We start from the raw sequence: 23,673 nt of genomic DNA on the forward strand, positions 1-23,673 counted from the left end.
TTTTAGGAAGAAAAGGGCAACCTTAAATGGCACTGAGGCATATAATCATAGGACTATAATATTCAACAATTTAACTTCAGAGATAAAGAAACACAGGGTCAGAGGTCAGTGACTTAGAATGGTTCCAAGTCATGGGGTGGCTGAGTCAAGACGAGGAACCAGGACTGACTCTAGGTTTTCATAACAAGGCCGTAAAGTGTGTCCGCAGAGTATGCAAGACACTTCTGAAGTCCTTGAGAACCTAGGACCCAAATAAAAGACAGTAACCCCTCCCAGTGTGTATTAACCAGAAAAATGATGGACAGCTGCTAGCAGTAGTCAACAGGCCCACCAAGAGCTGTCAACAAACCTCACTGAGGACCTGCACCAACTAGGGAACAGGAAAGTGACAGGGGTCAGTGACCACAGTGGGGATAACAGGAACGGGATGGTCTGGAGGCAGGGTCCCGGGAAGTCTGTCCTGGGATTATTAGCTCCTGTCAACGGACTCCTCACAAAATAAAACATAAGGATGGAGGTGAAGTGTTGGAGGGAGGGAGAGAAGGAACGGGGGCAGAAGTTCCCACGTGATTCATGATAAATGCACACAACGGGGTCCATGTCCTTTTGATGGGGCTGGGACGTGAACAAACTGAAGTAGAAAGGTAAGGGCGTGAGGCAAGGTATCCAAAAAAAGTATTGCCTCCATTAAAATAATTATATTTACATCAGAAACAGCTTTCCAACCTCTTCCCTCTGACAGAATGGAAACTACCTCCATTTCTCCTTTTTAGAGAATCTTGACAGTGCTGTTTAGGCTTCTCTATCTGTAAGCTCTTAGGTTGAATGAGATGAAATTGCCAGTTTTGAAGTTAAAAATGGTTGAATGTCAGCCATTCCATAAGGTCAAACCCCTTATAAAACTTCTGACATTTCTTTTTTAACATCTTTATTGGAGTATAATTGCTTTAAAATGGTGTGTTAGTTTCTGCTGTATAACAAAGTGAATCAGCTATACATATACATATATCCCCATATCCCTTCCCTCTTGTGTCTCCCTCCCACCCTCCCTATCCCACCCCTCTAGGTGGTCACAAAGCACCAAGCTGATCTCCCTGTGCTATGCAGCTGCTTCCTACTAGCTATCTATTTTACATTTGGTAGTGTATATATGTCCATGCCACTCTCTCACTTCGTCCCAGCTTACCCTTCCCCCTCCCGTGTCCTCAAGTCCATTCTCTACATCTGCATCTTTATTCCTGTCTTGCCCCTAGGTTCTTCAGAACCTTTTTTTTTTAGATTCAATATATATGTGTTAGCATACGGTATTTATTTTTCTCTTTCTGACTTACTTCACTCTGTATGACAGTCTCTAAGTCCATCCACCTCACTACAAATAACTCAATTTCGTTTCTTTTTATGGCTGAGTAATATTCCATTGTATATATGTGCCACATCTTCTTTATCCATTCATCTGTCGATGGACACTTAGGTTGCTTCCATGTCCTGGCTATTGTAAATAGAGCTGCAATGAACATTGTGGTACATGACTCTTTTTGAATTATGGTTTTCTCAGGGTATATGCCCAGTAGTGGGATTGCTGGGTTGTATGGTAGTTCTATTTTTAGTTTTTTAAGGAACCTCCATACTGTTCTCCATAGTGGCTGTATCAATTTACATTACCACCAACAGTGCAAGAGGGTTCCCTTTTCTCCACACCCTCTCCAGCATTTATTGTTTGTAGATTTTTTGATGATGGTCATTCTGACTGGTGTGAGGTGATACCTCATTGTGTTTTGATTTGAATTTCTCTAATGATTAGTTGAGCATCCTTTCATGTGTTTGTTGGCAATCTGTATATCTTCTTTGGAGAAATGTCTATTTAGGTCTTCTGCCCATTTTAAAAATATGGAATGCTTCACGAATTTGCGTGTCATCCTTGCACAGGGGCCATGCTAATCTTCTCTGTATCGTTCTAATTTTAGTATATGTGCTGACGAAGCGAGCACAAAACTTCTGACATTTTTAAATGACCACTAGGCCGAAGATACATTCCCAGCTGGTTTTACCTGCCAAGGGTAAATATTCTCAGTTGAGGGATTGTTGATTGGCAACATCTAAACCAATATTCTTTCAAAAGAATATTTTTCTTCAAGCACTCAAAAATAAAACAGAACTAGAAATATCTCATATTTTAAAAATGCAACACTAAAATAGCCAAGGAGTTGGGGAAACAGTAACAGTACAGGTGGCACGGAAGCCATTTAGGGGCCAATAGTTGTTGACACAGAAGGGATTAGGTTGCTACTCTCAACAACAGCCCGTCTTTTGAAAAGAAAAAAAAAAAAAGACCATCATAGTCTTTACTTGGATTAGAGAAAAGAGGGCAGGAACTGCTGCTTCATTCTTACTATAAAATCCTTATAATCCTTTATATCTTTACTATTATATAAATCCTTAGAAGGGTTTAGAAGTCTGGGGTAGAAGAGAGGCCTGAACTTTTTCTCTCCCCAGGTACAAAGTGACCACCTCATTTATTTTGAAACAGAACAGCAAAAGCAATCCTCTGTGGGTTTCATTTCTGGATTGTGAATTATTTAAACTGTCCACATGTTTTTAAAAATGTACAATTTACCAAGATAGAAAGAGCCACTGGTCAGGACAAATAATGTGCCTGGAGAGCCAAAAAAAGGAAAAGATCTCTTCTATTTTGCAGAAAGCGCTGCTGTCTGAAAAGTAATATTTCCAACAAATTAAGAATACAAGAGAGGCTCAGAGAGGGGGTGATTGCCCCTGACTTTTCCTCTCATGTCCTACATACACTGACACCTATTGTTTATTTGTTTGTTTGTTTGGCTTCTTATGTTAAACAGCAAATTGAAAATAAAATCAATGATATAATTTGTACATTTACATTTCTTCTCAAGTTCTTTATAGTTAAATTTTTTTCATTTTTATCGCTTCATTTTTGAATCTAGCAGATGGTCGAGATCTGATTTCCATGAGAAATGCTGTCAGGAACAGTAAATGGCATCCGTGGGTGGAGGAGAGATTCCTCTTTGATTTCCTTTGTAACCTCTGACAAAGGAAATACAGTGTCCTACATTTCTAAAAATTAAAGTTCCTGAAGTTCTATATTCCTCACAACTACTCAATTCTAAAGGAACTCAGATAAATATTTCTGATTTATATAAAAATGATCAAGATACTTGGGATTCAGTAATGAGGAAAAAATAATTTTCTTTCTTTTTATAAGATTTCATTTTTTGTCAGAATCAGCTTGCTAGTTTCTACCAGAAAAGTTATGTTGGGATTTTTATCGGGATTGTATTGAATATACAGGTCATTTTGGCAAGAAGTGACATCATAAAGTCTCAAGTTCACCATTCCATGAAAAAGTAAAAAGATTTCATTTTCATAAAGAGCAAAACCCATCATTTCCCCCTTATAACTTTCATGGATAAAGTCTCATGTTAAAAAAATGTGATTGCCACGGAAATAATCTTTCTACAAACCATAACACTTGATGGAACAGCTCTGGTTAAAGACGGTGGAGTAAAGCCTTTATTTGCATCCCTTCACACCTTCAAAAGCACCAAAAACGACAAGAGATGAAAAGCAGAGTTCCCCGTCAATCCCTGAAACTAACACAACATTGTAAATCAACTATATTCCAATAAAAATTAAAAAAAAAAAAGTAAAGACCCTGACGCCAAAGTAGGAAACCACTGCAGCCCACACACAGGCCAGCAGCCCCAGGGAGCCCAGCCTCCCCGTCCTCCTCTCCAGGCCACAGGCCACAAGCTATCCACCAAGGTCGGCATCCAAACCCCCAGGTATTGCATGACGCTGATGTTAAAGACTAAAGCTGGGGACAAGGAGAAGGTGGGGGGAACCCGCAGCAAAGAGGAGGGCAGTAGCGGCCTGTGCGGGGAGAACCCAGAGCTGCTCAAGGTGCTGGGAGAGAAAACAGGCCAGAGGCAGGCACCTGGCTTTACTGCCACAGACAGTGACCCCACTGCCCCCACGAACACCAGAAAATAAGATGTGCCTCGATACGAAGGGAAAAACTGGTAGAAGAAAATTCAGAAAAATTCCAGGCAAAGGTTTAGGCGTGTGGTAGCTTGCTGCCTCCCCCTCCCCAGGGTCTGTCCCTTCCTTGTCCCCATGATTCACTGGTGTTTTCCCTTAAAATTAGTCCATTTCACTTAAAGATGAGAAATAATTAGAAGGAACTGAAACTGAACTATGAATAAAAAGGGTAGGTGAGGAGATACTGAATAAGAGAGAAGCAAAAGGCAGATAAAGAAGATGCACAAGAAGGACTGACCGAAGACAAGAAGAACTCAGGCAAGAAATTATCCACAGTCTTAAGGAACCACAAACACCCATAACAAAGAACCAAAAGCAGGAAGCGATACACAGGTTGAAAGAAGAGACTACAGTGTGGGGAAAAGGGCAGAAAAGTGAGCCAGCTCATGGAGAAATGGCTGATTCCAGGACTGGGATGCGGACCACATAAGATGAGCCCGAAGCATCTTGTAGTGCCAGAGATCAAGGAAGTGCTCAAAACCAAAAGCACGTTGGGGCTTCCCTGGTAGTGCAGTGGTTAAGAATCCGCCTGCCAACGCAGGGGACACAGGTTCGAGCCCTGGTCCGGGAAGATCCCACATGCCGCGGAGCAACTAAGCCCGTGCGCCACAACTACTGAGCCTGCGCTTTAGAGCCCGCGAGCCACAACTACTGAAGCCCGTGCGCCTATGGCCTGTGCGCCGCAACAAGAGAAGCCACCGCAATGAGAAGCCCGCGCACCGCAACGAAGACCCAACCCAGCCAAAAATAAATAAATAAAATAAATAAAAAATTTTTTATTTATTAAAAAAAAAAAAAAAAAGAGATGGAAGATGTATTTAAAACCAAAAGCACAATGACGGGAGTGTGTCACAGGGACACAGGTGCCGACACAAAGAGCTGCTACATACGGCCTAAGTTGGAAAAACGTGAAAAACAAAATTTTAAAAAATGTATTGGCTTAAAACCCAAAATATGATGAAATAAACAAGTAAATAAATAAATGGGGAAGAAGAAACAAGCCACCCATTCAGAAGAATTCCAAGTAACTAATGTAGACACTTCACCCTCCAGGAAGTGGGGGCATCTCTCTCCACCCCTAAAACGCGGGCTCTGCAGAATGTGTGCTGTGTGCAGTGCCTTCCTTCCCAAGAGGACAGTAGAGAAAGGGGGGAACCAAGGAACCGCACAGGGGAGAAACCTCAGCCAGGAGATCAAGGTCGATCTCAACAGTGATAAGTCACACTGATGGTGTGTGTGTGTCCTTCATGTGATGTGATGATAATGACACTTTACCTCCGTGGTTTTTCTCCCCAAAACCCAAATGTCTAATCATGAGAAAAACAGGCATATCCCAATTGGGAACATTCTCTAAAATACCTGACCATCATTCCTCACAATATCAAGGTCATTAAATATAAGGAAAGTCTGAGAAACTGTCACAGCCAAAGGGAGCCTAAGGAAACATAATGACTGAATGTAATGTGGTATCCTGGATGGGATACTGGAACAGAAAAAGGACATTAGGTAAAAATTAAGGAAGTCTCAAAAGTACAGACTTTATTTAATAATAATAATAATAATGTATCAGTGTTGGTTCACTAGTGGTGACAAATGCCCTATACTCATGTGAACTGTTAACAGGGAAAGTGGGTATGGGGTATATGAAAACTCTATTACAGTCACATTTTTTTTCTGTAAAACTAAAACTATTCAAATAGGATTTCTGGTTTCTGATCTGATACGTAAGGAGCTTAGAAGTTGTGATGTCTGTCCTCACTAGAAAAAAAAACTGAAAAAACGGAAAATCAAGAGCTCTTCCCGGATCCATCAGCGAATTAAGGTCACAGGGCAAACTACTGTCCCCCATCCGGAGAGACAGACAGGCAGAAACAGAGAAGCACAGCTTAGCTGGTGCAGAAGCTCACAACTGGAGCCAGTTTTGGTAGAACACTTTAAACTGCAATTGACGAATTGCTGGAGGCTCAGTGTAGCCTAGTATGAGCGTTAAAAAAAAACCCCAAAGGAGCTGTGATTTCCATAACTTTTGTGCCGTTTACCTCCAGAAGTCCCACCAGATTCTCACTGTGAAGAAAAATCCCTTTGGTTCTGCAGAAGGTGTTGGGGGCGGGGATGGTGGGGTGGTAAACTTCTGAAATACACCCAGAGTGCTCTGCCCTCAAGGGAAACTGTTTTCCCAAAATCTAACCACTTTGGGTTTTACCAACGCCCAACTGTTCGGGGGGGGGGAGTAGAATGCCCCCTGCAGGTTTCACTAAGAGACTGAGACCTAATCACAGGCCTACAGACCCTCCAACACACACATTCCACCACCGCGCCAACAGGGCTCCTGCAAGACAACAGGGGATTGCACTTAAAGGAAGTGCGAGCCTCAGGCTCTATTTAAGAAGCTTCTGGGAAAACCCAAAGACAATAGCAGAAACACAAAGAAGGGCACTTGAGGACACTTTGGCCTCTGACACCACAGCCAGGGCAATTGTAGCCAGATAAATATAAAACTGCACACTAAAGGCCTATCTACCTCAGCTCCATTCACATGACACACCACGTCCAGCTTTCAACAAAAATTACAATGCATGCTAAAAGGCAAAAAACAGTCTGAGACTATTCTAAAATGAAAAAAGCTGATTGAAAAAAGAAAATCCAGTGCCTCCACACCCTGCACCCCTGCCCCCTCCTTCCCCACTGTCTACCTGCTCGAAGGAAAAAAAAAAAAAATGAGCAAGAAGAACTCAAGAAAGAGATGAGAGAAACTAAAACAGTAGTAGAAAGTCCCAGTAGAAGAAACAAAAGTAGCATGAAGACAATAAAAACACAGGTTAGCCTGTGGCATATAGAGCAGAGAAAATAACAAGGCAAAATGAAAAATGCTAAGGGAAAGAAACCATGACCCAAGAGGTTTACAAGTAACACAGAAATGTCTTTAAAGTGTGCAGTCCACAGGCAGACGTTCTCAAGCACATAAGAACTCAGGTAAAACACATCAAGGTGAACCTTTCAAAAACGTACTGGATGACCAAAAATATCCAACCAAGAGACAGCACAATACAAGGATCTCAGGAACGAAGAAACCACTGTAAATACCACCTCTACTTAAACCCACAACTAGGACAGAATTATGCATAATTTATGTATTAAACAATGTGATATATCTTGACTTTATAAAATATAATTTTTAAAATTGGGTAGGTGGGAGTAAATAAAATGTGATAATCTTATCTTTGTTATGAGTCCATTGATCATTTTTTAAATTTAATTTTATTTTTTTATACAGGTTCTTGTTAGTTATCTATTTTATACATATTAGTGTATATATGTCAATCTAGTGTATATATGTCAATCCCAATCTCCAGATTCATCCCACCACCACTCCACCCCCGACTTTAACCGTTTGGTTAATACGTTTGTTCTCTACATCTGTGTTTCTATTTCTGCCTTGCAAACCGGTTCATCTGCACCATTTTTCTAGATTCCACATATATGTGTTAATATACGATATTTGTTTTTCTCTTTCTGACTTACTTCACTCTCTATGAGTCTCTAGGTCCATCCATGTCTCTAAAAATGACCCAATTTGGTTCCTCTTTATGGCTGAGTAATATTACATTGTATATATGTACCACGTCTTCTTTAATCATTCGTCTGTCAATGGGCATTTAGGTTGCTTCCATGACCTGGCTATTGTAAATAGTGCTGCAATGAACATTGGGGTGCATGTGTCTTTTTGAATTATGGCTTTCTCTGGGTATATGCCCAGTAGTGGGGCTGCTGGGGCATAAGCTAATTCTATTTTTAGTTTTCTAAGGAACCTGCATACTGTTCTCCATAGTGGCTGTATCAATTTACATTCCCACCAACAGTGCAAGAAGGTACCCTTTTCTCCACACCCTTTCCAGCATTTGTTGTTTGTGGATTTTCTGATGATGCCCATTCTAACTGGTGTGAGGTGATACCTCATTGTAGTTTTGATTTGCTTTTCGCTAATGATTAGTGATGCTGAGCAGCTTTTCATATGCTTCTTGGCCATCTGTATGTATTCTGTGGAGAAATGTCTATTTAAGTCTTCTACCCATTTTTGGATTGAGGCGTTCGTTTTTTTAATATTGAGCTTCATGAGCTGTTTATATATTTTGGAGATTAATCCTTTGTCCGTTGATTTGTTTGCAAATATTTTCTCCCATTCTGAGGGTTGCCTTTTCGTCTTGTTTATAGTTTCCTTTGCTGCACAAAAGCTTTTAAGTTTCATTAAGTCCCATCTGTTTGTTTTGTTTTGTTTTGTTTTGATTTCCAATACTCTAGGAAGTGAGTCAAAAAAGATCCTGCTGTGACTTACGTCAAAGAGTGTTCTTCCTATGTTTTCCTCTAAGAGTTTCATGGTGTCTGGTCTTACATTTAGATCTTTAATACATTTTGCGTTTATTTTTGTGTATGGTGTTAGGGAGTGTTCTAATTTCATTCTTTTACATGTAGCTCTCCAGTTTTCCCAGCACCATTTATTGAAAAGACTGTCTTTTCTCCATTGTATATCCTTGCCTCCTTTGTCATAGATTAGTTGACCACAGGTGTGTGGGTTTATCTCTGGGCTTTCTCTCCTGTTCCACTGATGTATATTTCTGTTTTTGTGTCAGTACCACACTGTCTTGATTACTGTAGCTTTGCAGTAGAGTCTGAAGTCAGGGAGTCTGATTCCTCCAGCTCCGTTTATTTCCCTCAAGATTGCTTTGGCTATTCGGGGTCTTTCTTTTGGGTCTCCATACATATTTAAAAATTTTTTGTTCTAGTTCTGTAAAAAATGCCATTGGTAATCTGATAGGGATTGCACTGAATCTGTAGATTATTTTGAGTAGTACAGTTATTTTCACAATATTGATTCTTTCAATTCAAGAACATGGTATATCTCTCCATCTGTTTGTGTCATCTTTGATTTCTTGCATCAGTGTCTTATAGTTTTCTGAGTACAGGTCTTTTACCTCCTTAGGTAGGTTTATTCCTAGGTATTTTATTCTTTTTGTTGCAGTGGTGAATGGGACTGTTTCCTTAATTTCTCTTTCTGAGCTTTCATTGTTAGTGTATAGGAATGCAAGAGATTTCTGTGCATTAATTTTGTATCCTGCAACTTTACCAAATTCATTGATTAGCTCTAGTAGTTTTCTGGTGGCATCTTTAGGATTCTCTATGTATAGTATCATGTCAACTGCAAACAGTGACAGGTTTACTTCTTCCTTTCCAATTTGTATTCCTTTCATTTCTTTTTCTTCTCTAATTGCCGTGGCTAGGACTTCCAAAACTATGTTGAATAAGAGTGGCGAGAGTGGACATCCTTGTCTTGTTCCTGATCTTAGAGGAAATGCTTTCAGTTTTTCACCATTGAAAATGATGTTTGCTGTAGGTTTGTCATATATGGCCTTTATTATGTTGAGGTAGGTTCCCTCTGTGCCCACTTTCTGGAGAGTTTTTATCATAAATGGGTGTTGAATTTTGTCAAAAGCTTTTTCTGCATCTATTAAAATGATCATATGGTTTTTATTCTTCAATTTGTTAATATGGTGTATCACATTGATTGATTTGCGTATATTGAAGAATCCTTGCATCTCTGGGATAAATCCCACTTGATCATGGTGTATGATCCTTTTAATGTATTGTTGGATTCTGTTTGCTAGTATTTTGTTGAGGATTTTTGCATCTATATTCATCAGTGATATTGGTCTGTAATTCCTTTTTTTGTAGTATCTTTCTCTGGTTTTGTTATCAGGGTGATGGTGGCCTCATAGAATGAGTTTGGGAGTGTTCCTTCCTCTGCAATATTTTGGAAGAGTTTGAGAAGGATGGGTGTTAGCTCTTCTCTACATGTTTGATAGAATGCACCTGTGAAGCCATCTGGTTCTGGACTTCTGTTTGTTGGAAGATTTTTAATCACAGTTTCAATTTCACTACTTGTGAGTGGTCTGTTCATATTTTCTATTTCTTCCTGGTTCAGTCTTGGAAGGTTATACCTTTGTAAGAATTTGTCCATTTCTTCCAGGTTGTCCCTTTTATTGGCATAGAGTTGCCTGTAGTAGTCTCTTAGGATGCTTTGTATTTCTGCGGTGTCTGTTGTAACTTTTTTTCATTTCTAATTTTGTTGATTTGAGTCCTCTCCCTCTTTTTCTTGATGACTCTGGCTAAAGGTTTACCATATTTGTTGATCTTCTCAAAGAACCAGCTTTTAGTTTTATTGATCTTTGCTACTGTTTTCTATTTCATTTATTTCTGTTCTGATCTTTATAATTTCTTTCCTTCTACTACCTTTGGGTTTGTTTGTTCTTCTTTCTCTATTTCCTCTAGGTGCAAGGTTAGATTGTTTATTTGAGATTTTTCTTTCTTGAGGTAGGATTATCTTGCTATAAACTTCCTTCTTAGAACTGCTTTTGCTGCATCCTATAGGTTTTGGATCGTCGTGTTTCACTGTCATTTGTCTCTAGGTATTTCCTGATTTCCTCTTTGATTTCTTTGGTGATCTCTTGGTTATTTAGTAATGTATTGTTTAGCCTCCATGTGTTTGTGTTTTTTACGTGTTTTTCCCCCTGTAATTGATTTCTAATCTCATAGCGTTGTGGTCAGAAAAGATGCTTGATATGATTTCAATTTTGTTAAATTTACCTAGGCTTGATTTGTGACCCAAGATGTGATCTATCCTGGAGAATGTTCCGTGTGCATTTGAGAAGAAAGTGTAATCTGCTGTTTTTGGATGAAATGTCCTATAAATATCAATTAAATCTATCTGGTCTATTGTGTCATTTAAAGCTTGTGTTTCCTTATTAATTTTCTGTCTGGATGATCTGTCCATTGGTGTAAGTGAGGTGTTAAAGTCCCCCACTATTATTGTGTTACTGTTGATTTCCTGTTTTATATTTATTAGCAGTTGCCTTATGTACTGAGGTGCTCCTATGTTGGGTACATATATATTTATAATTGTTATATCTTCTTGGAGTGATCCCTTGATCATTATGTAGTGCTCTTCCTTGTCTCTTGTAACATTCTTTATTTTAAAGTCTATTTTATCTGATATGAGTATTGCTACTCCAGGTTTCTTTTGATTTCCATTTGCATGGAATATCTTTTTCCATCCCCTCACTCTCAGTCTGTATGTTTCCCTAGGTCTGAAGTGGGTCTCCTGTAGACAGCATATATATGGGTCTTGTTTTTGTATCTATTCAGCAAGCCTGTGTCTTTTGGTTGGAGCGTTTAATCCATTCATATTTAAGGTGATTTTCAATATGTATGTTCCTATTACCATTTTCTCAATTGTTTTGGGTTTGTTTTTGTAGGTCCTTTTCTTCTCCTGTGTTTCCCACTTAGAGAAGTTCCTTTAGCATTTGTTGTAGAGCTGGTTTGGTGGTGCTGAATTCTCTTAGCTTTTGCTATCTGTAAAGCTTTTGATTTCTCCATCGAATCTGAATGAGATCCGTGCCAGGTAGAGTAATCTTGGTTGTAGGTTCTTCCCTTTCATCACTTTAAGTATATTGTGCCACTCCCTTCTGGCTTGTAGCATTTCTGCTGAGAAATCAGCTTTTAACCTTATGGGAGTTCCTTTGTATGTTATTTGTCATTTTTCCCTTGTTGCTTTTAATAATTTTTCTTTGTCTTTAATTTTTGTCAGTTTGATTACTATGTGTCTCAGTGTGTTTCTCCTTGGGTTTATCCTGCCTGGGAAGCTCTGCACGTCCTGGACTTGGGTGGCTATTTCCTTTCCCATGTTAGGGAAGTTTTCGACTATAATCTCTTCAAATATTTTCTTGGGTCCTCTCTCTCTCTCTTCCTCTTCTGGGACCCCTATAATGCGAATGTTGTTGCGTTTAATGTTGTCCCAGAGGTCTCTTAGGCTGTCTTCATTTCTTTTCACTCTTTTTTCTTTATTCTGTTCCACACCAGTGAATTCCACCATTCTGTCTTCCAGGTCACTTATCCGTTCTTCTGCCTCAGTTATTCTGCTATTGATTCCTTCTAGTGTAGTTTTCATTTCAGTTATTGTATTGTTCATCTCTGTTTGTTTGTTCTTTAATTCTTCTAGGTCTTTGTTAAACATTTCTTGCATCTTCTCCATCTTTGCCTCCATTCTTTTTCCTAGGTCTTCTTCACTATCATTATTCTGAATTCTTTTTCTGGAAGGTTGCCTATCTCCACTTCATTTAGTTGTTTTTCTGGGGTTTTATCTTGTTCCTTCATCTGGTATATAGCTCTCTGCCTTTTCATCTTGTCTTTCTGTGAATGTGGTTTTTGTTCCACAGGCTGCAGGATTGTAGTTCTTCTTGCTTCTGCTGTCTGCCCTCTGGTGGATGAGGCTATCTAAGAGGCTTGTGCAAGCTTCCTGCTGGGAGGGACTGGTGGTGGGCAGAGCTCAGTAAAACTTTAATCTGCTTCTCTGCTGATGGGTGGGGCTGAGTTCCCTCCCTGTTGGTTGTTTGACATGAGGCGACTCAGCACTGGAGGGTACAGGCTCTTTGGTGGGGCTAATTGCGGACTCTGGGAGGGCTCACGCCAAGGAGTACTTCCCAGAATTTCTGCTGCCAGTGTCCTTGTCCCCGCAGTGAGCCACAGCCACCCCCACCTCTGCAAATCCCGCTAGCCTTCAAAGTCTGATTCTCTGGGAATTCCTCCTCCTGTTGCCAGACCCCCCCCCCAGGTTGGGAAGCCTGATTTGGGGCTCAGAACCTTCACTCCAGTGGGTGGACTTCTGTGGTATAATTGTTTCCAGTTTGTGAGTCACCCACACAGCAGTTATGGAATTTGATTTCATCGGGATTTAGCCCCTCCTACCATCTCATTGCAGCTTCTCCTTTGTCTTTGGATGTGGGGTATCTTTTTTGGTGAGTTCCAATGTCTTCCTGTCGATGATTGTTCAGCAGTTAGCTGTGATTCTGGTGCTCTCACAAGCGGCAGTGAGTGCATGTCCTTCTACTCTGCCATCTTGAACCTGCCCATCTCAAGTGATCATTTATAAGAGTGAAACAACACTGATAATTTATAAAATGGAAACACACCACATGAAAACTAGCAACTACTGTTTTAATGTTTTTTATAATCTTTGTTCTTAAAGTCACATATATTTTAGAGGTTGTGGTGGAGAATAATTTGAATTTCATCAATTTCTTCAGTTTTACTTGATTTTCTTTCACCTCTGTTAAATTCAAGTAAAATTAAATTTAATGTTTATAATTAAAAATAGCATATCTAGTTTGAACCCAATGTTATAAAGTTATTTCATTCTTTCTTCCTATTCTTTTTTGTCTCATTTTAATTTCTTTGTATCAATCTACATATCCATCCTGTTATCTGTGCCTATTCATTTAAGTACTTAAAATAATGTTCATTAAATGGTAATTTAATTATATTTAGAGAATGATTTTGAGTAATCTGTTGCTTCTTATATTATGTGAAACTTTTATAAATGAGCATGCATCATTTTTATAGAAACAATAAAAAGTGATTTTTTTTAATGTATTTAATGGAACAGTTAAATTAACACCATATCGCTTTTTCTTTTAATAACCTGGGATTTGGGGCAATCAGATTTCAAGTCTCAGCTCAGCAAAGAGCTGGTTGTATAATATCTCTAGTTCTTAGTTTCATCATCTGTTAAAAATGAAGGAGTTGAATTGAGATATTTGTTTCCAGCTCTGAAATTCTATATCTCAGGTACTGATGATTAAAATCTCTCTATGCTGAGTAACAAGTAGCACTGTAGATACCATGGAGATATTTTACCTATTAACTTGGCTACATTGCTTTTGAGGAGTGTACCTTTCTTCCCATAAAATCTTCACAGCATTCTTATTTGAAGTAAGGGAAACATGTACAGGGAAAATAGAGCCCAATATAATAATGAAATGTTACTTTTCAAAGGTTGTAGAATAGAAAAAGGGCAGAAACAAACAGGAATGCAGTATTCATGAGAAGACCCGTAAAACTATACCACTTCCTGCTATAACCATTATCCTTACAGCAGGAGTGGGAAATGATGCAGACAATTGAGCTCTTATGGTAAAACTGTACATTAAAGTTAAAAATGATGACTGAGGTCAAATATATTGGATATTTGTAAGAGACATGATAGGCCTAGAGAACACTGGAAGAAAACTGAACAACAGCCCTATGGGCTTACTTTGTGTAATTATGAAATTTGATTATGCTGAGTAAAACAGGAAACATAGGAAACAAGTGAGAATTAAAATAGCACATTTCTTTGGCCTAAGAGAAATAATGACAAGCTTATTCTGCAATTCAGTAAAGAAAACATATTCTAAAGAGAAAAGGACTGAAACAAAAGCCATTAAAAAAAAGAAATTGGTAATTTTGAGGCACACTGATTTCCAATGAAATCTGTCTTGCCCTTCTTTGCTGCCTGTGGAGTCTAAAAATCCAAGTGATCAACTTTATTTTGCATGTTCGAGAAACAAGCCCATAACTTTCAGGCTGAACAATAGCTCTATATGAAGAATTATCAATGGAGTAAGAAAAGACAGTGGCTCCTTATAGAACTAGCATAGCCAGTTTATGGAATTATTTGTGAATCTCAGTTTTGGGAAAATAAAAGCATTGAGTATCCATTTATTCATCAAGTTGGCTAGCTACATGTATATGTATATATATTAGAAATACAGTCAGCATTCTCTGTTGCTTTGTAATATTTCTTAATGATCTTAATGATCTCAGAGTGAAATTTTCATCTACAAGCTGGCTTTTCCCTTTCTGATTCCCAGTAAACTGACACAGCCTGATTTCTTCTAAGAGTCACCACGCTCAAATCCTGACTTCAATGTTTATTACATTAGAATAAGATAGGTCGGCCAGTCTGCTGCCATCAAGGAGACAAATTAAATGTAATGGAAAAGTTTGTTTTTATTAGAAGTCTTTTTCTCTTAGCCAACTTCACTTTTTAGGTTAGCCAAGTGGTCTTGACGGCAACAGACAGCATAGGTTTTGATATATGGCATCGTTGTTCCTTTGTATATAAATAATGGCAGCCCTAATATAGAAAAGAAATTAAAGTGAGCAATAAAAAGTCTTGCCTATCTTTTATGATTTTACAACAATTAAGCAGCTAAAGCTGGATTGTAAATCACTGAAGGGAAACTGAGAACAATTGAGAACAATGACAGTAATAAAGTATGGAATCTTTACTAATGAAAGGAAAACATCTGACTTCTGTTACCACCTAATAAAAGTGCACTTTATTGTCATTCCTCGTTTACTAGGCATTTTCTTTACTCCTGTAATACTTGGCTACCTAACCAGTATCCAGTTTTTAAAGATGAGAGAGAAAAATTCTATACAGCAAATCTATATGGTCAAATCAGCTTTAACCTGTCTTTTGCCAGTAGACGCACCTACCTGACAACTGCCAGCCTTTGAAACACCCACACTCTACAGGTTTGTGGTTGTAAATTTCAGCCACTCCAGCTTTTGAGGAATACAAGTAATGAAAACTCATCAAAGCGCTGCCATAACTCTCCCAGCTGACTAAATGGAAGCATTTCTGACTACTCAAAATTAATAGCAGCTCCCAAGGCCTTATAAGAACAGCTGTCACTGAGAAATATACTCACAAACAAGTAAGTAATTCTCCCAGTTTGATTTGTTAGAGGCATGAAGAAGCAACTCTTCAGGGCAACCTAGATGGGTTATCAAAGGAGCAATGAGCTCCCGTAGACCTTTGATATGGTAATGCGAGCGTACCATGCAGTATTTATCAGCACGTGCTATGTGCCTCGCCCAGAGCTTGGTACATTCTAGACTCTCATTAAGGATCTGTTCAATGAACAAGGCAGAATCCTTTGCTGGTGGTCCACGTGGAACAGCCAGCAATTATAATTAGGACATTCCACCAACAGAAGCTGCTGTCCTGTCGTCACTGAAGTGCTAAAACTTGGCGAGATCCTAGGTATAAAACCACAGTTGGAAATGTATCAATACTTAGGACTCCACTGACTTTGTTATATTTGGTATAAAATACAAAATAAAATAAAATCCCACTCCTCCCAAAGCCAGTATCAATTTTATTTAGATATGAGCCAGTGAAGACAGATTTGAGAACATTAATATATGTCACAACAATTTTTCAAAGTGAGAAACATTTCAGATCTGTGAGAATTTCATACTGCATTTTTACGAATAATTATGCAGTTGAATTAACTCAAATGCTTGTATTTTCCATCCGTTACTGTGATGCTAATTGTCCCTTTCAGGGACTGAGACGTGACAGGAACCTGTCATTGCCATGACATTCAATAGAAGGAACCCCATTTCTAGTTTTCATCCATGGGGTCTTGCTATGTAACAGATTTTTATAGGGAAGAGATTTTCTTCTTTCTGGGCTCATCTGGAGAACTCTGAAAACTCCCCCTTCTTGAGTGAACATGGTCATGGAGACTCAGGACAAAGAAGAAGGACTAGGAGTCAGGAGACATGAACCTTGCCTGGGCCCCAAGTCTTGATGTGACTTTGAACAAAACTCTCCCTGGGGATTTGATTCCTCATTTCTAAAATGAAAAACTGGATTACCCAATCTTTAAGTCCCCTTGGAGTACTTGATGTCTCATAATGTGCAAGTGGTTCCAACCCATTGTTACAGAAGTTTCCTTGCTGGTTGGAGAGGAAAGCCTGGTACAAGTCTATGTTTCATAGTCTTTGGTGATCAAAAGGCAACCAACATGTTTTCATTGTCTGGGTTTAAATTCGCCTGTCATTAATTTTGACAAGATTATTTGTCACTGGAAATCACCTTTTAGATTTGGTGATCTATAACAATGACTGTAATAATGAAAAATCAATAACGCTCCCAAGGTGGATGCAAAAGAAATGACACACAGCATCTTAACCAACGGTCCAGAGAACATCATTTGGGGGATATATTTTCCCCTAACTACACACACTCTCAGATCCCATGTCAGATTTCCTGAATTAGAATTTCCTAGCTTGGGTCCTGGATCCACATGTCTTGGAAAAGCTTCCCAGCTAACCGGTGCCTTTCGCTCCCCAACCCACCTTTGAAAGAAGTGATTTAAATACTGATTATCTATCAGGTAGAGAGAATCGTATGATACAAGCCATACAGTGAGGTAAGTGGGCCTCTGATAACGTACCAGGTCAGAAAGCTGGCAGCATTCTATTTTTGCCTACATAGCTGTGTGCTATTTAAAAATTCAAGGAGGCTGAGCGCTTGGTGCAGCTGAATTTATCTAAGGTTTACTGAATGCTCCCTGTGGCTGTGGTTGGTAGCATTATAATTTGGGTGGTGAGCAGATTTGCAATTTTTATATTAAATTTGGAATGCTGGTTATAAAACTGTTTAGAGTGCATTTCAGTGATGGATGGTAAATGGCTGTCTAAGACAAATACAAGGCCAATAGCCAGTTTCTTTTCTTTCCCTTTTTTGGTGCTACTTTGGGGAAATTACTTGGGAAATGAAGAAGGTTAAAAATGGTTCTATCAGTCCATATACAAATTACATAAGCTCTTGCCCTAATCGTTTTCTTCCCTCCCAATGGTATTTACTGGGCACCCAGAGACTGCCAGATGTGAGACTGAACAGTTGCTCTAACACAGCAATCTTTCATGTTTTACTCGAAGGCTCTGAAGATATTTTTCTCCCTCAGCTCCATAACAGGGTGAAAGGAGCCCCCCTGGGGATATGGCTGATGGAGGCTGATCCTGTCTGACACTTGGGGACTCTGAAGACTCACTGTGATAACTCAGTTATGATGCAGACAGGCAACACACCTGTTCCCAGTAACTTAGGCTCCCACCACACATGGGCAGTCAAGTTCCCTTAGCATTTATTTTGATTGTACATTTTAATACATAAAATATCCCATTTTCATGGTTCATCCTCCTGCCTCCGGGCAGAAGCCCAAACCTGCTTCAGAATCACTATTAGCTAAGATTATAAAAGGGACCTCAACAATCGATTCCAATGCGTAACTGCTTTCACCGTGAGATGACTCTCAGGAGCCCATTAGGCTCCAGCACTCAGGAGGGAAGGCTCCTTGTTAACTGTACTAAAACAAAGTCCTCTACAAATCAGAACAGGGGTTGGCATCTCTGGACCTCCTAGAAGGAGCAGCTCTCTCAGTGACCCTCTGATCTTCCAGCCCCATGTCCTACCACTTCATGAAATACATTCAGAGCCCACCAGACCACTCATCCAAAAGGGGGGAAGGGGATAGGACACTAGGTCTTCACAATTCATTCATTCTAATGGTTGAAAGGGGATGTGGTTTTAAAATAGTCCTTTCTTTTCAGCTTCTTGATGAGCTATGTTTTTGTCTTGACTGACTCTCAGACTATGACCTGGATCCACAGGTAAACTTCATGGACACTAGACACCAACAGTAACTCTGCCTCATCCGTAGAGAAAAGAGAAGATGACACTTACTGGGGCTCTGTTTCTGGGCACATAACTTGATTGATATTTAAAAGGATTATACTGATTTTAAAAGAGTGGAAAATGCATAGTTTTCATACAGATAAAGAGCACTGCGGCAATGATTTGCATGACCAAATTTCAAAGGCATGCTCTCTGCCAGACGCTGCACAATACTTTGTGGTTACTTTCAATAACATATTTCATCTGAGGCTTTCACAATCTTTTACAAACTAGCTGTGGCATGATCATTTTACAGATGTGGAGTCTGAAAACACAGGGTTTAATCTGATGAAGATTCCACACAAGGTCAGCGCACGGGCACAGAGAAGGAAAGCCAGGAGGAGCTATTGTCTTGCACAACACATGTCAGCGTATAAAGAGGACAAACTAACTCAAAACAGAAGGCGAAGCTATTTAGAATCCAGAAGAAAATGCTAAGCTGAAAGAACATAAATAAATAAAAATAAAACAATTTTTAAAACCTTGAATAATGCAGCACCTCTAGTGAGAGCTCAGCCCACTCACACAGTGAATCTGGAAATAGAACGAGCATAACGCTTACATATGAGCCCAGTCACCGCAGGCAATCTGCTCTTCTTCCAGTATTATTCAGGACAAATAATTTAGTTTTCTTTTTTTATTCTGAAATTTGTCACCCTACAAAATAATGCATTAAATTTTTCTTTGATTTCTGCTTTTTCCCTGTCTTCAATCCCCACACCCCAGAGTTTCAGAGAATTCACTGACTTCTCATCCTTTCAATTCGTAAGTTCACTTTGCCTGTAATAACCCCTAGGTTCCTTCTATTTTCTTCACAGACATATGTTACACCTAATAATCAACAACCCTGCCTGTTTTAATTGGTTCACCACCGGAGTGAATATAAAGTATCCCTTGGAGGCCCTTCAGCTGACCTCATTCTCCTTAAGGAGACATTATAGTAAATAAATAAGCAAGTGAATGTGAGTCAACAGGGAGATTAAAAGACTTAGCTGAATGATGGTTAAGGAATTCTTAAAACCCTCTCACTAATGGGGGTGAAGGCCCTCAGCGCTCTCAGCCCACCCAGTTTCTGTGTGTTCTTTCCTAATCTTGGTTTTTTGTAAATTAAGTCTTTAACAACAGTTGAGCAATTACGAAATTTCTTCATGGAGCAAGTCTGCACTTGCAGACGTGTTGATATCTTCCAGAATGTCCATAGCGAAGTACTCACAGCAGCAAAACTCTGGAAACTACTCGTATATCCATCAAGAGGATTCTGGGAACCTGATCATGTGTTATGCCAACTTGGTACCATTGCTTATGGGAAAATGATAAATTGCTTGATAAACCGATAAATTGTTTGTGGACCAGGGAAACGAGAGCTATTTTGTAGGAAGCCATAGTGTAAGGCTTCTCTGAGTGAGGTGACTCCTGTAACTCAGCATGTCCCTCACGGGGACTCTGGACGATCTGCCCATGGAGTTGTGCCCAGAGAAAGTGGCTTTCCTGTTGCATAGGATTCTATGGCAGAGTGCTTCTCGAATCTTCCCCACGTGGGGCTCCTCTCCTAGCACCTAAGCTATTATCTGGGAGAGGTGGCGCAAAGAGAACAGCATCTGGACAGCCGTGTGGACTGCAGTGGACGCTGTTGCCAGACCCCCTCCGTGCCTCGGCCCTGCCGGGAAGCAGTGATCTCTGTCTTACATCATTCCTGGGTCACCCGGTGCCAAGCGTGGCCTACAGGAGTCCTGTGAGTCTGAATGTTTAGTTGGACCCAAGAAGACCTCCTGAGGGCATTGCAAATGGTTACTTCTGAGGATCAGATTAAGAGAAACTTTCACATTCTATGTATATATCTTTGAATAATTTCAGTCTTTAACCATAAACATGTAACATTATCTGGAGAAAAAAAGACCACTGAAAGAAAAAAAAACCTCCATAAAAGGAACTGTCACATCAAACTCCTTTAGAGGTCTATGCCCAGGAAAACATGGCTAAGATTCCACAATGAAATGGGAATGAATAGGATGTAACTTTAGACAAAGTTCCAAAAGATTAAAAGCTATAACCAAATCTACAGTTTTGAGGTGAATAAACATTCTCTACCTTGGTAAGTATATCACAAATTCTGGATATACTGAATTCAAGTGTATTTTTTCAATATTTTTTCAGCTTGATTAAAAATTTGGAACCTTGTATGACTAGGTAAATTTAATACATATCATTTAAAAAATGATCACCCACCCTTTTGTTATGCAATTAAGACAGCAAGAGTAGTTTTCTATTTTCTACTTCCATAGAAATAATGAGTCCAATGTGGTGAAGGGATGAGGTAAATAAAACTTGTTCCCACTTGGCTATGAAACAGCCAACTGCCTGAGAGGAAACTTTCAGCATCCTTCCATATGAACCCTTTGGCTTTCTTTCCTGAAGAAATTCTGTCTTTAACAAGTCCGATAATTTCCAGGATGTTGTCAGGCCAAACAGCTACCCCATTTGGAGGTAGCTAATTACTTCAAGAAGATTGACATTATATACAATCATAAGAACAATTATAAGATGAATCATAATTGATGAATACCTATACACAGATTATTGATCTCAAGTCCCAACAAACACTCGGCAAGTAAGACGATGTGAAGTGAGGCTGCACAAAAGAAATGTCAACTTAACGAACAAAATAAACCTGATATTCATCTTGATATTTAAGTTTCATCTTGAAAATGTTAAATGGACGATGCTGTCCTCTCACTGAAATAAGATTTATCACCATCTAGAATGACACGCTACTGTGTGTTTAGAGATAATGTTTCTCCCCACTTCTGTTTCGATAATATTGTTTGGTTAGACATAGGAAATAGAGATGAACTGCCTGGGCTTCTGCTCACGGGTTGTCACAAGAGGCGAGTCTCTTGTTCCCACCAGAGACCATGAATGTCAAAGGCGCAGCACAGCCAGGCAGGAAGCGCTCAGTGAATTGGGAGGAGTTCATCAGAGCTGTGGCCAAGGAAAAGCTCCGTGGCATCCGGGCAGCCCTGCAGGGTTTGTAATTGGCTCAGCTTCCTTGTCTCCAGGTGGTACTTGTTTTAGGATCTCACCACATGGTTTCAACCACTATTCACATTCTCTCTTCTCTTTCAAATACATGCAACACATGTCTGTAGTTTCCCTTTCATAACGGTTTTTTGTCCTTATAAGAAAGAAACTGTAAGTCACAAAGCTGGGCTCAGTGTGGAAAAGCAACTTCCCATCTTCGTTATCATTTAGATCACGAGTCTGTCTTCAGGAAAGGGGTTTCTGGGAGAAGTCCTCTATGAACAGAATGGAAATTCCAGCTGGGTTTCAACGTTCAGACCTTCTTGAATATCATCCAGTGGTTTCCCACAGCACTCAGACTCAGGTTCATGGTGCCACGTGGTCAAGCCCCTGCCCTCCTCTTTACCACACTGGCCACTCTCCCTGGGTCTTCTCATTCTGCAAACACGCTGAGCTTGGTCCCATCCCAGGGCCTTTGCATTTGCTGCTCCCTCACCTTCAGCTGTGCTCACCTCCAGATCTTCACACCTCTCTTCTTTTCAGCATTCAGATCTCAGCTCAATCTCACCCCAAGATCACCCTTTCTACCTGCACATCTAAAGCAGCCCACTGCCCAGCTCTCAGGCCACACTATCACACTGCCTTGTATTTTCTCCATGGCACCTAACATTACCTAAAATCCTCTTATTTACTGGGCTTTGTTTGTCTGTTTATTGCTCATTCTCTCTGCTTCATGAGAGGAGGGATGTCGTCTTGCTCACAATTGTATGCATAGTGTGGGGCTGCTCAATACAGATTTATGACCAAATGAAGGAGAAAACCAGCTCGATTTTCTTCATTTGAAGGCCACTTAATTTTTTCAGCATGTATGCAGTACACCCTTTTTCCCCTTGAAAATAATTTTACATGTGTGATAATCTCTGTTCATTAATTTTGTCTGGTAGCAGACAACCACTTCAGTTCACAGGTTCACATCATTATTAAACTCAGGTAAGTTTTCTTCTATTATATCTTTAAAGACTGCTTCTGTCTGCTCCAAAGTTTTCTTTAAAAACACCGATTAGACCTGTCTATTATTGCTTTGCAAATTTATTTAAATATCTCTCATCTCATATTTCAACTAAAATGCCATTTTGTCAGAGAGCCCAACTCTGAAACGTCCTTATACTAAAGTGCCCAACATCTTCTGCCCATCACATTTTATTGATATATTTCCTATAATGCATATACCTCACTTAAAATGGTAACTGCAACTTAGCAAGCATACTTTTTAACTGTTAGTTATTATTATATTTTCCTGGTTTATTGTCAGTCTGTCCTGATATAAATTTAAGATATATAAGAGAAGACACTTTTGTTTTTCTTGTCCACTACTGTATTACTAGAGTTTAGAAAAATGTGCCTATGTAGAATGGCATTGAACTAATGGCACTGAAAGAACTGATATAAAATAAATCATGGAATGAATTTATACATACATACATATATAGATAGATAAATCCTGGTAAAGTTTGTATCCTTTTTTTCAAGTAAATTGTTTTTTTCCATCTACACTGTGGGAATTTAGCAAGTTAATATGAAAATCTGTACATTATTAAAGTACTGACGTAGTAACTTATAATCAAGCAGTTAATGAGCTGCAAAGCTCACTTTAAAGACCAGTTGCTCTATATATTTAATATGTACACAATTACTTCTTGTTATTTTCAAAATTAACTTGGGACATGAAGAGTAAATTGCAGAGACAAACTTAATAAATTGACTTTGATGTAGTTGCTTCTGGAACTGAAGCCTCTTGGGAACACTGAGCTAAAATTCATACCTGAACCTTCTTCAATTTTTAATCGAATACTATTATGATAACTTAACAACAGAATTTCAAAGATAGCTCAATTTTTCCTGGACTCTAGATTCTTTTACACATCAAGGAACCACTTTATCTACCCAAAGGTATTTCTCTTTATATTGTGTATCAGATAAGGGAGCTTAGAAGCCATGGAGATGTTAAGGAAACATTATGTAATTAACATGAAACAAATCAGGGACACACGTCTGACTAAACTATTTTTTAGAATATCATAAGACACTATAAAAATGCACTGAAAAGCCATACTTAGGGAAAGCAGGCTAAACAGACAATGATTATTGACTGATTTGTAGTCAGTTCAAATCAAAATGCC

At 39.2% G+C, this 23,673-nt stretch overlaps 1 protein-coding gene and 1 non-coding gene across 5 annotated transcripts in view; both read right to left on the bottom strand.

Annotated features, from left to right (window-relative positions):
• Positions 1–23,673, bottom strand: part of KIF16B (kinesin family member 16B) — a 291,470-nt gene that overhangs the window by 41,664 nt on the left and 226,133 nt on the right. The window lies entirely within an intron of this gene.
• Positions 1,882–1,988, bottom strand: LOC133104585 (U6 spliceosomal RNA). Its single transcript, XR_009703645.1, has one exon. It is a non-coding gene; the product is annotated as a U6 spliceosomal RNA (small nuclear RNA).

Source organism: Eubalaena glacialis, chromosome 13, assembly GCF_028564815.1.
Source record: "Eubalaena glacialis isolate mEubGla1 chromosome 13, mEubGla1.1.hap2.+ XY, whole genome shotgun sequence".
Lineage (NCBI taxonomy): Eukaryota > Metazoa > Chordata > Mammalia > Artiodactyla > Balaenidae > Eubalaena > Eubalaena glacialis.